This window comes from Bombus pascuorum, chromosome 2 (genome assembly GCF_905332965.1).
Source record: "Bombus pascuorum chromosome 2, iyBomPasc1.1, whole genome shotgun sequence".
Taxonomy (NCBI): Eukaryota; Metazoa; Arthropoda; class Insecta; order Hymenoptera; family Apidae; genus Bombus; species Bombus pascuorum.
In genome coordinates, this window is record NC_083489.1 from 3,357,066 (window position 1) to 3,372,305 (window position 15,240).

General features: G+C 40.6%; 1 protein-coding gene and 1 long non-coding RNA gene across 16 annotated transcripts in view; one reads left to right on the plus strand and one right to left on the minus strand.

Annotated features, from left to right (window-relative positions):
• The window catches only part of LOC132916229 (uncharacterized), a 210,210-nt gene that overhangs the window by 157,578 nt on the left and 37,392 nt on the right, over window positions 1-15,240 (minus strand). For all 3 annotated transcript variants that reach the window (XR_009660045.1, XR_009660046.1, XR_009660044.1), the window contains exon 2: window positions 8,612-8,683. This is a non-coding gene — a long non-coding RNA (uncharacterized LOC132916229). The remainder of the gene's footprint in view (window positions 1-8,611; window positions 8,684-15,240) is intronic.
• Window positions 1-15,240, plus strand: part of LOC132916222 (gamma-aminobutyric acid receptor subunit beta) — a 100,145-nt gene that overhangs the window by 28,143 nt on the left and 56,762 nt on the right. The window lies entirely within an intron of this gene.

Genomic DNA, 15,240 nt, shown 5'->3' on the forward strand with positions numbered 1-15,240 from the left:
ATTAGATAATGGTAAACGCCCTGCAGCGTGCTCGTTGCACCCACCATCGTTGTTGCGTCGAGTCGCGACCCGACGTTGGTTAGTCGACGCTCGAACGATCTTTCTTGTCCGCGTCGTTATAGCTGTGAACGCCCGCAATCTACCTCTTTCGCGTTCGTTTCACGCAGGTGAAATTGACTTCGATTTAGACAGGTGGTTTTATAGGAATCAGCGAAATTATGGCCCACTACCTACGAATCGTCGCTTCATAGAAGCGTAAGAAAAGTCTATTACACGTGGCGATACGTCTATGCCGGTGTTCGGTCTACGAAACGTACAGTAAAGCAAGATACATTTTGTGTTATCGTTAAAACGTCGAGCGATAAGGAAGACGCTTTCGTTTTGTATCGTTACATTTCTTTATAGCTGCAACGTGTGTCTTGCTACTGGCCATGTTAATGCCAATTGTCGCGACGAAAACGATTCGTTGCTGTTTCGCGAACAGGAAAATGTTTTGGAAATAAAGTACCTGTTATGTGCTAGACAAAACATATCTCTATTTAGATACCATTCTATTAGTTGCGTTTATAAAAATATGAAATTGCAAGACACTATCGCATTTTTATATTTAAATCGCCGTAAATTGATCAGAAGCGTAAACTGAACTATATAGAAAGATTTTGCCCGCTATACGTGTGAAAAAAATTGAATTAAGAGAATCTAAGGGAGGATCATTGAATTGAAGATATTTGCATGATTGGTAATAGAAACGTTCGCCAGGTGTCATTTCCAAACAGCTCCAGAAAAAAGGAACGGAACAGATTGTTGAATCTTCGCGAGAACGATAATTACTCTTTCCACTTTACGTAAAGCAAACAAACTTTGCGGCGAGCAAAGACGGAAAAGCAAACTGGCCCACTGTTCCCGCCACATCGAAGCGTCGATCATCAAAGATTGTTTCATCGAACCGATATTGCTGGTCGCCTCGCGTCTTCAGTATCATCGATCTTGGTTAATTATACGAGCCATAGAAGCGACCTTTAATAGCTTCAACACGTACACTGCATATGACACAGATCCCAGTAGTTTTATGTTATTTGTATTTTTCTCCCCTCCTCTAGTTAAAATATTCAAATCTACCATTTAGAAATTGAACGAAACATAAGTTTTGTTATTTTCTATGTGCCATCTTCGTTCCATTTTTTTTTTTTTTTTTTTTTTTTTTTTTTGTTCGCGATTGTTGAGAATTGTGAATCTTAATTGCCGAAATAAAAGTAGAGGAACACTAAGGTCACACTTAGAATTCATATTAAAATAGTTTTAGATTTATTTAATAATTTTCTATGTGCCATCTTCGCTCCATTTTTTTTTTTTTTTTTTTTTTTTTTGTTCGCGATTGTTGAGAATTGTGGATCTTAATTGCCGAAATAAAAGTAGAGGAACACTAAGGTCACACTTAGAATTCATATTACGATAGTTTTAGATTTATTTAATTATTCCTATGTGCCTATCATTTTCTAGTTAAAATATTCAAATATACCATTTCAAAATTTGACGAAACAGAAGTTTTGTTATTTTCTATGTGCCATCTTCGCTTTTTTCTTTTTTGTTCGCGATTGTTGAAAATTGTGGATCTTAATTGCCGAAATAAAAATAGAGAAACACTAAGGTCACACTTAGAATTCATATTACGATAGTTTTAGATTTATTTAATTATTCCTATGTGCCTATCATTTTCTAGTTAAAATATTCAAATCTACCATTTCAAAATTGGACGAAATAGAAGTTTTGTTATTTTTTATGTGCCATCTTCGCTTTTTTTTTTTTTTTTTCGTTCGTGATTATTGAGAGTTGTGGATCTAAATTGCCGAAATAAAAGTAAAGGAACACTAAGGTTACACTTAGAATTCATATTAAAATAGTTTTAGATTTATTTAATTATTCCTATGTGCCTATCATTTTCTAGTTAAAATATTCAAATCTACCATTTCAAAATTGGATGAAATAGAAGTTTTGTTATTTTTTATGTGCCATCTTCGTTTTTTTTTTTTTTTTTTGTTCGTGATTATTGAGAGTTGTGGATCTAAATTGCCGAAATAAAAGTAAAGGAACACTAAGGTTACACTTAGAATTCATATTAAAATAGTTTTAGATTTATTTAATCATTTTCTATGTGTTATCTTCGTTTTTCTTCGTTCGCGATTGTTGAGAATTGTGGATCTTAATTGTCGAAATAAAAGTAAAGGATCACTAAGGTTACACTTAGAATTCATATTAAAATAGTTTTAGATTTATTTAATAAACGATTTCCAGGATCTTCGTCGATATACATTTGTACGCGTCTCGGCACTCTCTTTGTCTCACCATCTTCCATACCACGCTGCTGTCACGGATCGAGTTCTGCTTGCTACGTATTACGCCAAATGCGATGGTCCTTGCGAGGTTCCTCACGGTCTGGCCGCCAAGACCTACACATTGTTACACTGACCCGCAACAAACCTAAGGAAATACCATAAACCGAATCTGTTTAGTTTCATTTCTATTCATATAAATATTTTCGGCTTACGGATGGTCCTTATGTCTTTTTGCACGTTCTTACCAATTACGGAGAAAGCGGATGCCTAGCGAAATAGCAAGCTTTTTCCATGAACAAGGATGCCCATGAGCCACATCTGCTTTTCTTTGTCACGATAGTTTTATTTATTAACCAATGGGCATCGCGGATCATTACCCTCACTTTTTTACGGAAAAGTGTGAACGACGAATCCGCGTTCTTAGTTCAAAAGGGCACGCCCACACCGAGTTTTCCTCCTTGATGGTACGAGACGGGTCTGCGACAGTTCTTGTAATCTTTTTGTACGAAAAACTTAACTGTGTTACGAATAAAGGTAGTCAGCTTATTGAATTAATTAGTTATCCTTTAAAATTACGCGACACTGCCAACGGAACAGTTACATTCGTCTGTTTTTCAAGACGCCGCGCATACATATACTTCCATATACTCATATTCACAAACGTGCGTCACTACTACGCTGCCAGGCTAGTCTAGCACACAAAATTATATATATCTCAATAGAAAACAAAGGCTAAATATCGTGTTAAACTTTTGTGTTAATATAAATAGTTTTGTAAGATTTTCATTGTTTCGTGTTGAGTAATTGACCCATTAAGGACTAAGCGATAGTTTATTGCGATATTATTATAAATATTTTGATTTGTTTAAATTTCACAAAATTATACAGCCAGCTAGGGTCAACCGAAAGATTAATTGAAATAATATCGAGACTTGTTAGAGTCGAGTATAAATCGAAAAATTGTTGCAAGAGTCCCTTGAATCTTTGATCATATCTATTTACGTGTTAATTTATTTTAATGGTATTATTGAAATATGTGTAATTTTGTGTGCTACGCTAGATTAGCACATAAAAGATATAACTTAGAAAACACGAAGTTGGCACCCCGCTGGGGGTAGCCACTCACATGCTATATTTATTTTTATTTTATTTTTTTATTACCAATGAGATATAACACTTTACCAAATGTCCTTCAGGACAAATTGTAAAAACCAAAATAAACTGTAAAAAAAAAAACGCTAAATTAGCCGCGTAGTAGTGACACATATATATAACTACGAGTGTGGAAGTATGTGTGTGCACAGTGTCTCGTAAAACAGAAGAATGCAACTGTTCTGTTGGTACTGTGGTAAAGAAGATGGTGAGACAAAGAGAGCGCTGAGACGCGTGCAAATGTGTATCGACGAGTATCTTGTAAATCGCATATCAAATAAATCTGAAACTATTTTAATATCAATTCTAAGTGTAATCCAAGTGTTCCTATACATTTATTTCGGCGATTAAGATCTACAATTCTCAAAACTTTTCTAACAACTTCTTCAGTTGTATAAGTTTGCTTAAAAGTTAACAAGGCGCAAGATATTTCAAACGTTTCCAAAAGAGGAGTAGTTTTAGAAACGTCGGAATCGAAGCACAACAAATTCAAGCCGTCTATAAATACCTTCAGGCAGAATCGAACACCGGTTTAGAAGCACTTATCAGAAATACACCATTTATTTAGAATCGCTTCTCTCTATTATTTTTAAATAGAGATTAACATTTATGGAAATTCTGCTCGTTATTTATAACTCGGTATAATTTGCTCAAATTTCTTCCAAGAATTCGATAAAAGTTTCTGACTGTCGCCATTCCATTACCAATTGGAAGCAGTTCGATCCATTGAAATATCAAAGTTTTGATACTGAGGTTCAAAACCAACTGATGAACATTCAATGCATAAGTATAATAAGAATGTAAGAAAGTAAAAATCATTTACATCCTACGAGTACTATTCTACGAAATGAATCTTTCTATGAAGTGAATTTTGGATGTTTAATTTTCATTCGAATTTATAAGCAAATATTGAACTATTTAGATAACGAAAATTGGATCAATTACGGATCAATTGGATCAATTGGATTCGTACGGCGAGATACATCCTATGACCAACGTAACTCTCCAACATAGTGGTTCGCGTTTAACGCAGAAAAACGACTAAGTTCATCGTCGAACGACACGTACGCCGTCCCCGCAGGGGGTAGCTATGCATTTTTAAAGCTGCTCCGAGAAATACATAGTAGCCGTTCCTTGGCCCACCGTCTAATAGCCGTCTTTAAACGAGTCGACCTGGCTGAGAAACGATGCAGGGAAGGTTTCAGAAGAGAGGTGGAAGTCGTGTACAAGTTCCGATTCCGACGTTCGTACGGTCTAGGCCAAGGGATGCTTATCTAAATTCCCAGGCACATCGCGTGCTCCTCGGATAAGCCGACCACGAATCGTAATAAGGACAACGAGAATTTACTTGCAGCGAAATACGAGACGGCGCCGTCGACTCGGCCGAGAAACTTTTATGAGAAAACCTACCCCCGATGGTCCCTACGCCCCCGCCACCCCCGCTACTACGATATAGAAGAGTTATTCCTTGAAATTCGTCCGGCGACTTTCTTCGCGCGTTCTCGATCCCCGCAGATCCTTTCTCGTTGGCCTCTAGCTTCGACGTAACGGAATTTCCACCCCTTTCACGATGTTCCAAGAGAAATTTAATTTCAAGGGATATTCCGATAAATATCGAAACGGAGAAAGCTTTTGTACGATGATAAAAGTATCAACACACGATTGAATCGAAAATCGACGGGAATACAAAATTCAGAGGGCATAAAGGGACGAGAGAGATTAATAAAAGAAAACTTTGCGCATAGAACGAAGAGAAGGACGAAGGAACGTGCTGGGGGGAAACTATGACAATTACGTGTCTACCGAAAATGGTTCGACCATAAGGGAGACTTTTTTCTCTGCCGTATTCCGCGGACAATGCGAGTTTTTTAAGCAGCAGCCGTAACGATGATCATAGCAATAACACAACGTAGATGTTCTTTGCTGTTTTGAACGAAAAACTTCTTATCTACGAGAGTTCTTGGGAACATCGCGTGTCCCGCAGATAAGCCGACCATGGAGTTGCAATAAAGACAATGAGAAGTTAGTTGCCGACGAACCGGCCTGGCCCCGCGTGTCGTTGTCGTCGTGGCCGTCGTTCTTGTTGTTGTAGTCATTGTGGACGACCGTTGTATCTTCGATCTTGGTTAATCGTTCGAGTTCGTGATCGTGAAACGCGTCACGGCTAAAAAGGCCAACGAGTAGCAATAAGGACAACAAGAACGGTGTCTTTGTCGTCTCGCTGCGTATCTACGATCTCTCTTATTCATGTGGACTGGCGCAGTCTCGTTATTTACGTCCATCACTGCGAACACGGCCACGGTCAAGAGTGCGACGAATGGCGATAAAGAGCCGGCTGTCATCCCCATTGACGAGCTTGTAATCACATACGATTTCGATTTCCAGCTAACTCGTTCGTTCAGGTATAAAAGTTGCCATCCGTTTCGTTCGTTTCGTCAAAAACAAAGAAAATCGATAATAAATCGAGAAACTTTGCAATTTATTCGCAACAAGATACAGAGTAAGAATAGAAACACACCCGAACCAGCTGGCAGCTGAAACGTGCAACACAACAAATATCGCAAGAAGACTAAAAAGGAAACACCCAATAGACCTCATAAAAGATATAACTTAGAAAAGAAAAAAAAAACTTTGCAATTTACAATCATATCTCGAATAGAAAGAAACAAAGAAGAGTTTCGGAAAAATAGCAAATTAAAAGAAGATCTAACGCGTGTAAGATAGAATGGCGCAAGCAAGTCTGAGAGCGTAGGATTAACGCAAATCCCGCAGAAAAAGAACGACGTATCGTGCAAGAGGGGGAAAAACAAGTACATCGACCGACACGACTCAAACGCGTCCCGTTTTCCGCGATCTTAATTTTACGTTTGATATCGCGCGCCAAACCAGCGTCCCGTGGATTCCACCGTAAAACACGTAAGTCGGTCGACCCGTATGCGCGTGATCGTATCTGGAACCATGATCCTGAAACGATGCAACGCGAAAGACGTTGCCAACGTTGCTGTTACGATGTAAGCAGGCCAGAGACTCTCGAGACTTCGAGTCGAGATTTTCGACTCGTGCTCGTCGTCTAAAACGCCCATGCCAAACAAGGAGAATAAAATAAACGAAGCGCGCGCGGGGGTAAGATTGAACGGAGAGAAAGAGAAAGGCGCAGTATTCCTCGTTGAATAATATATGCGCTTGCCAAGAGGCTGCAGGATAAATGTAGTCGTATTTGCACAACAATTTCCAGCGTGTAGCTCTTGTACCGTCGGTCCGTTTGCCGAGGGAGGAGGTCGACGTTTAATGAGCCGTGTCTCACCCTCGCCCTCACCCTCGCCCTCGTTCTCATTCTGGTCCTCGTCTTCGTTACATCGCGGCAATCGTTTGACGTATACAACCCCGTCGTTCGTCCTTCTATGCGGACGAGCAGGACCGTTAGTATGGCTGGACACAACCGACGAATTCACGCGAAACAAAATTGAGATCGAGCGATCGTCCAACGTCGAGAGATTTGTTGAAGGGGATGCTCCGGGATTTTTTCGCCCTGGCTTTTTCCAACGGATGTTATCCTCGTGGTTTTACGCAGTATAAAACGGACTTCTTGTAGCAAAGAACGTTCCTAATTTTGCTGACATACGAGTTAGCTTCGTAGAAGTGGTTTCTGGTTTAAATGTAGAAGAAGATTTCTAGAAAGGAGTGGCACCGCAGAGATTTCAATGGCTTAATGAGCGAAGATTCTTTGGAAATGATAGTAGGGTTGTTAGATAAATCTTGCGGATTCTTCGTTAAAAACAGCGTTTCACGATGAAAAAAATTGCTGAAGTACGACTCGCTATATATATTTCAATAATTAAAAAACTTGTTTGGTGTTGTTAGAGCGATGCTTCCACTTTCCTAACAAGAAACCCAAGAATATCCCTGCGGCAAACCCAATACCTAAATGAGATTCTTGAGACTTTCACGGACCAGGTGTTTGCAATTGAATCTATTAGAAGCTTCCGGATCTAAACCGTGCCCTTTAGGGAAATAATCCCGAGGCTCCGTTGCGGCTGGCTTTATCAGAGATCTTAAGATTCGTGGATATTCTGAGAAGAAACAACTTAGAAACCTGTGATAATTTCGTTTGCAAATTTTTCCCAAATTCTTCTTACAATCTTTTCTCTCCGATTATCGTATTTATAAAATTATACGTTTTTAAGCGAAAGAATTTTAAAGAATTAGTTCTTAGAGTGCTGGAAATTCGAACTCAAGTGGTCATTGACCTTTAAACTCGGACGTTGGATTCGATGATCTATAACGGAAATTAAAAATACAGAAAACATCTGCAGTACCAACATATTCGCTCGTCAATTTTTTAGAAATCCTCGTAGAATCGTTCTTATGATTTCTTCGATTATTTACAAATATACAAACTCTAAAACGAACGAATTTTTACTTCTTTTGTGATCCAAAAATACTTGAAATGTTAATCGAACAAACGTTCATTAACATTTCAATGCGTAAGTCGGAACAGACGTCCGGAAATTCGGAAAATATATCCAATACCACTACATTTTTACAGATCTCTCTGGAACATTTGTCTTAAATCTATATCTATAGAATATCAAAATTTCAAATAAGAGAGTTGGTAAAAACTTGTTTAAAGCGCTCGAAATGTCGATTGAATCGTTCGTTAACACTGCAACACGTAACTCGAGGCAGATGTTCGATTCCATGAACTATAACATCGAGCACAGCACCAGCTGAACATTGTGAAAGTATCATCGAACGAGTTAAAGAAACGCCACGACTGCAAAATCCGTTTCGAAAGCTCTTTCTCGCCTTTTCTCCGTCGACGTTCCGCCCATATTTACAAACCAAACACACGAAGTTTCGCGCGGAAAGCACGTTTCAAATGTTTTCCTCCGTTGAAACGTTCCGTCTTTCAGTGAAAACGATGGCGCACAACGGAACGCCACTGGAAAATGTTATTTTTTCGGGTTAATTTGAAGTCAAACGATAATGGCCGAGGACAAAAAGAGGGGATGAAACGAGAACAGAGGCAAGACTGATAGCGACTTAAGCGCCGCCAGGGTCGCTCGTCTAATAGGGCTTCTTCGTCTTTCTTATCGTCCGTCGACGCCCGCAACAGTGTCGCTTACCTAAATACCGGACGTGGTTGCCTCGAAAGCGACGACGCTCTCACACTGCGATGGTCCTCTCCTTAAGCCGCCCTGAAACAAGAAACACGGATGAAAGGAAGATTAACCGAGCGCTACCTACCGTTCGCTTCAGCCCACAAACAATCACACAAAGGAACACAGACAAATTTAGACGCATGCGAAACAAATAGATTAAGTTTTTCATTGATCCAGAACTGAAAGCCTCTCTCGCTGTCGTCCGATTTCTCTTCTGTCGTGAACACCCACGCGCCAATGCCACGATTTCTTCGTTCACAAACGATAAACGTCGAGTGGATCAAGGAATTTTCCTTGATCCGTTTTCTTTGTCGCGTTTCGTTACGTCTTTCAAAGTAACGGAAGCACACACCTCCGGTTGCATTTAAATCACTCGAATCCACGTTCTTTAATTACAGACCAGCTTGACAACATCGCTTCGAAACGAGATAAGAACAAAGGGCAAAGAATGAGCGAAAATTTTCACGAGCCGCGTGAATCCGTTTAAAAAACAGACTTGCTCGTCGGGCCATGTTAAAATTTCTCTAATTCGTTATGCTGCGAGGCAGCCGTCTGGCTTTTGTCGAAACGCGCGAACACAGCCTATGGGTTGGGAAACTTTCCACCGACGTTCGCGCCCGCTTTTCCAAACTTTTACGTTGTTTCACGGTGAAATCACGATTCGTGGAGAATCAGTGATCTCTGGCTGGGCGAAAAGAGAATAGGCTGCAAGCGGGACGAAGGGAAAGAGAACGGACACGAAAAAAGAAAAAAAGAAATAGCCGAGAGAGGAGCGCGGGAAATTAACGCACACGGGCGTTGAAGGCAGCGCGCGTGTGTCTATCCTTGTAACGGTGTGCCTGTATTTATGCGCGTGCAAAGTTGGCCAGGGGATGCCTTCGCATCGTGCACGCGGCTGTTTTCGCAAGCTTGAACCAAATACGTACACAGCCAAGGGGTTAACCGAGCGCGTATCCCCTGCTATCGTCATAACCCACATAGAGGGCGTCACACCGACGGGGTAGAGAAAAGGGAGCGAGGGCGAGAGGGGTGGCCGGTGACGTCAAATTCGCGCACACAGTCTCACACAGATGCGTCGATAAGCTTTGCTGGATGCTGCATTCCCCTTGCCTCTTTTCACCCTCTCCCCCCTTTTTCTATCCTAACTACCGAACTATGACGTAAACCGTTTTGCGAACGGTTTTCCATTTATCTTCGCTCTCTTAATTTCCTCCGGAAAAATCGAAAGCCGCGCTCGGCCCCGAACTCGGCCTGCAACCCCCTGCACCGTAACATCCCCTCCTCTCCCTCCTCCTCCCCCCACCCCTTGGGTGTAATACATTTCTGCGTCAAAGTGTCAACTCGACGTTGGATTCGCGCTGAAAACGCGGCCGGATTTTCGAACCAGGTTCGAGCATCTGTTTCGTTGTACCGTTAATTCGACGAAGCCGAGATACGGGGCTTGAATTCGTAATCGCACATCGTTGTTTCGTAGTTGAATAGGTGGGGATAGAGAGATTTATTCGTTGAAAACGTGACGTAGCGTGAAAATTTGTTGTAACAAATTGAAATATATACACGTAGCTCACCGATGTGAAGATAAATCGTTCCTAGAACACGGTATCCCTAACTCGATTTTAGTTGGTTACGATTTAGGGAGCACAGAGCGTATCATATTCGTATAACTCTGGATTAACCCTCTCAACCGTTCATCTGCAATTCAGGATTATCCTAATGTATTCAAACGGGAAGCACAAATGACGGGTACCGACGGAAAGGTAGTTGAAAATGGTCGGAATAAACGTATTACTACGTGCATTAATTATACTTCCGCGCGATGTTGAACGAGAGAGGTGTATTATACACCTTACGCGGAACCGGTTCACATTCGGCGTTTAATTACCGCGGGATCCAATCTTGGTTGGCCGACAACGGGAGTAATTCACCGGGCGCCTTTATTAAAACGAATAACGCCGAATGTGTACAGGAAGTGATGCGTTCCAGGGGAACAGTAACCGTTTTAATTGAATTTTAAAACGGCCACGGAACCGCTTTGGCGATATTCCAAACAGCTTTCTACATCTCCGACTTTCGGCCAATTGTCTTCCGTTCGATTAAAAATCAACGGAAATAGCCGAGAGTATTGTTGAACGCATCGTTTAACAGGAAACAATGCTCCACCCTCTTATGGCATCTTTGGAAACGTTAAAAATGGTCACGTCATCGAACGCGAAGATTTTACGAACAACGAAACGTAGACGAAGATTTCGAATCGTTTCGAGCAATTCTCGAGGAAATCTGTGGCTCTTGAAATCTTACGATTAGCGAACTCTTGTTAAAACAAGCTCGATGCTTTTAACAAAAGTTTCGAAATTCAAATATTCGTTCTGTACGGTTTAATACATCGTGATCACCTATCTGTGAAGCTGTCGTATATACTTTTGCTCCTCAAAATTAGTCACGATGCTTTTTACGCTACTTCGAAACCATTGGAGGATTACCTTTTTTTATACCGGGGCCCATAAATACGTGATAAACGAGGTAACACCGTATTAAATATAGTTTCATTACCAGGTAACCGGTGAAAAATACATCTTTGTTTTAACCACCGCTCGCTTCGGTCACTTTTTTAAGCCACTTTAGTGTCTTAATACCGACATCCTACGTTTCTATGGAAAAACAAAACTTTCCATCGCGAACGCTTAAATCCATAAAGACAGCGTTAATATCAAATATCCTTCGATACGATGAATTTTAGAAACTCTTAAATTCGCCGAACGTTAAACCTCAAACTCGCCAGCCATAACCGAACAGGGAAATATCTATTCGCTTTACGAAAAGTAGATTAATAACGAGTAAAAAATAAGAAGAACATTCTTAAAACTTCCAAACTATCTTCTTCTGTTTATTAAATTCAAAACTCTCCGCCGTCCGTGCGTGATAAAAAATTACTTATAAATTAAAATTACGAATTTTGCCTCTAAACTTACCAAAAATTAAACTCGTCTGCAACTAAACAAAAAAAGGCTTTTTGCAAACAAATTACGGATAAGCGAAAAGGTAAAGAAAAAAGGGGAATTCTTAAAACTCTGGAACCGTCATTTACACATTTTTTAACGCACAAAAAACGTTTTCCTTTGGCGCACGCTGTTAATCCCTCGTACATGATCGATCCCTCGTGAACGTTATGTGAGATTTTCGCGCACCGATGCCGTCGAAAGCGACGAAGGATGAAAGGATTCGCGAGCACGAAAAGAGGTAGGAGGACACCGTGCTCATTTGGACAGTGACAAATGGATTTAACGATGGATGACGCGTTCCAACGTTAAATGTATCCGGTCGTGTTCAAATCCGACTGCTTGTATCGGCAACCGGCTCCATTTCGAATTTTTTCGCAGGCTGTTTTTTTTTCTCTCTCTCTCTTCGCTATCTGCACGACCATCCGTGAACACGTTTTTCCGATCCCATTACGCGCGTTATTTATTACCGGTCGCCGCGTGAAAATAGCACCGCACGACGTCAATGAAAGCGTCGTCTGATAATTATGTGGCAACGGGGAGAGGCAGAGGCAGAGGGACAGAACAGGGGGTTGATGGGGAGACCAGCCGCGGACGTTGAGAAACGACCAACGTGTGTATACGCATAACAGCGGGGGAATATTTCGATTTATTCCATCGCTGGAAAATCATGAATATCTATGAGGATGTTGCGTAAAAAACAGTTTGCCAGAAACAGTCTAGATTTAAAAATTATTATCTGTGCAACTATGGTAAACAGAGTTCTCGATGTTCTTGATAAAACAGTGGAGTAGATAACATTTTTAGGTAAAAACGTACTGAATTTATACATAGGACGCGATATAAATTTGTTGCCACGATGTCCGATTTGGTTCCAGCAATTGAACAAGAAAGTGTTTCAGACGAATATTCATCGTGCGGTGGGAGAAGTATCTTTCGCGTAAAGAGAATCTTTGCAAGTATCTTTTCTCCTAAATAACACCCATCTTCCAATTTTTAAACGGCATTGTATATCTTTTTGCGTTCTTAAACTGCAACCGAATCGGTTTCGTCGTGCAATTCGAACGTATGAACAGAAAAATGTGCAATGTCATTTAGGAAATTTTTCGTGGAAAGCGAATACTTTCGAACGTACCTCGCTTTTAAAACATTTTCATATACGACAATCTTATCAACTTTGTATAAGAAATTATCCATAAAAAAAACCAGACTATAATCGTTGTTACTTGCAATGCTAAAATAAACATGACGCAAGACACTAGAGAAAGGGCCGACATTCGAGATACGTCGTTTCAACAATTTCTCGAGTCCCGCTAAAAATACAGAACATTTCCGTCGGTTCTCGTAAAACCTAGCAAACAGCCGCAGCAATGAATTCGCTAAGAGCTTGTAAATAAAACACGCGCTCAGCCAATGCTTCTACCGCGCGCTACACCCTCGTCCCTTTTTGCGCCATGCTCGCTGCCAGGAATATTAACCGACGGGCAAAAGATAGAAATTTAATCAGCACTCGCGTTCATTAGCATGAGGTAACGGCGAACTAATTCTGACTCGTACAACCGGACACAGAAATATGGGGGGCAAACTGAGAGAGAAGCGCGACGGTGGGAAATTTGTTGGCGGAGCGACGATAAAAAGCGCACACGCGACACTGGCCGGAAGGATGCGTCCGCGCACTTACCGGCTTCCTGGCTGTGGTCGAGCGTGTAAATCGGTGCCGAAATTAGCGTAAATCACACTGCAAAGCGTTTTCGTTCGCGCACACACGCCTCTTCTCTCGGTTATGTACAGCGTCCGGTGACCAGAATATAACCCGGTTTTTCGTTCGTGCCCGCGTCGGCTCGCTTATCATGAATAATTCATAACCGATACCCGGTGACGTTGGCTGTTTGGCAAAGGAATAAAGAGAAGGGATGACGATGGTCGGAGAGGATGGGTAAAGGGGAGAGTGGAAAGAATTGGTGGAGACGAGAACAACGGAGAACCGGAGAATCCTAGGCGAGACGATGATCGATAGCTAGAAGGACCAACAGACGACGTCTTGTAGCCGATAACTTCTTAATTGCGAGAAGAGATCTTGACAAAGGCTGCGGGGCTTCGCCCGTGCAGCAACACTTGCGCAACTTGTAGGTGTTGCCGAAACTTGCAACGACGATTGTTCGGCCTTCTACCACGGTGATGTAATTGAACAGGCGGATAAACAAAGACCATTGATTAAAATACAGCGAGGATTATTCGAGTCGCAGGAACTTCAACAACTTAAAATTCAATCTTGAACTTTCCACGAAGTAATCAAATTTGTTGTATATGAGGAAAGTTCAGAAGCCACAATCGAAAAGTACAGGAACGCGATGATGTTACGAACGCTGCTTTTTTACATTTATCTTGGCATTCGCTGGTATTTATGTGTATTTCTTGCAATAAACCAACTTATAGGAGCGAACCTTTTTTTTTCTTGAGAAATGAAAGTTAATCGTGTACTTTTCTAATGAAACTAGGGAATTAACAGTAAGTGGAGTTTCCGAAAGGTAACGTAATAAAGAAAGAATGAGAAAATATCGTGTACTGTAGATCCAACGAAAGACAATATGAAAAACGAGAAAATGATTCCTAATAATTATATAATAAGATTATTTACACAAAATCTAATGAAACAGATAACAAAAGAAAGTCCGGAAATAAAGTACCGAAGTATGACAATTACACGATGACAATATTAACTGACAATGAGAATATCAATATTCAACGAACAATTTCCTTTTGACGAGTAAAAGTGATATTACCCAATAGACCTCATAAAAGATATAACTTAGAAAAAAAAAACGAAGCTGGTACCCCGCTGGGGGTAGCCGCCCACATGCTATATTATTTTTTATTTATATTTTTTTTTCTTCACCAACAAGATATAACACTTTACCAAATGTCCGCAAGGACAAATTGTAAAATAACCAAAATAAAATAAAAAAAAAAAAAAAAAAAAAGTGATATTCTCGTAGAAAAATATGACCGCCGAACTGTCCAACGTAAGTGCACGATATATCTCACTGTTTATCGCGCCATTAACAACAGGTCAAATAATCTATTTTTAAACAAAAGTCGCCTAAAACTCGTTCGCAATCAAATTTAATAAATTACAAGGTAAGAGACTTGGCTTCGCTCAAATGTCCTTCTGGCTCAAATAAACCTATCTTATTGTACGTCGACAAAGTGAAAATGGGAAACACTTGTCTTCCATCGTCAAGCAGAGTATTTCAAGAAAATAAAAAAGGTAGTTGTATTTAAGTAATAAAAAAATAAAAAAGCATGGTATATGTCCCGTAAGACGCATGGATCGTTAAAGCGGAATCGTTTTATCGAGATACGAGCGACGTGGTCGAGAAAATGGATTGCACAGAAATTTCCTCCTCAAAAATTATGGTATTAAACAGAAGTTAAAGGAGGGTATCGCGAGGCGAACGTACGAAAGAAATCGGCCACGAGAGGCTGTGCATTTTACTGTCTTGGACAATAAAGCTGGTTGTACCAGGCCGAGCACAAATCAAATCGAGAAGAGGTATGAGGGGATTTCGTAGAACGATCGAGTAGAAAGAAACTGTT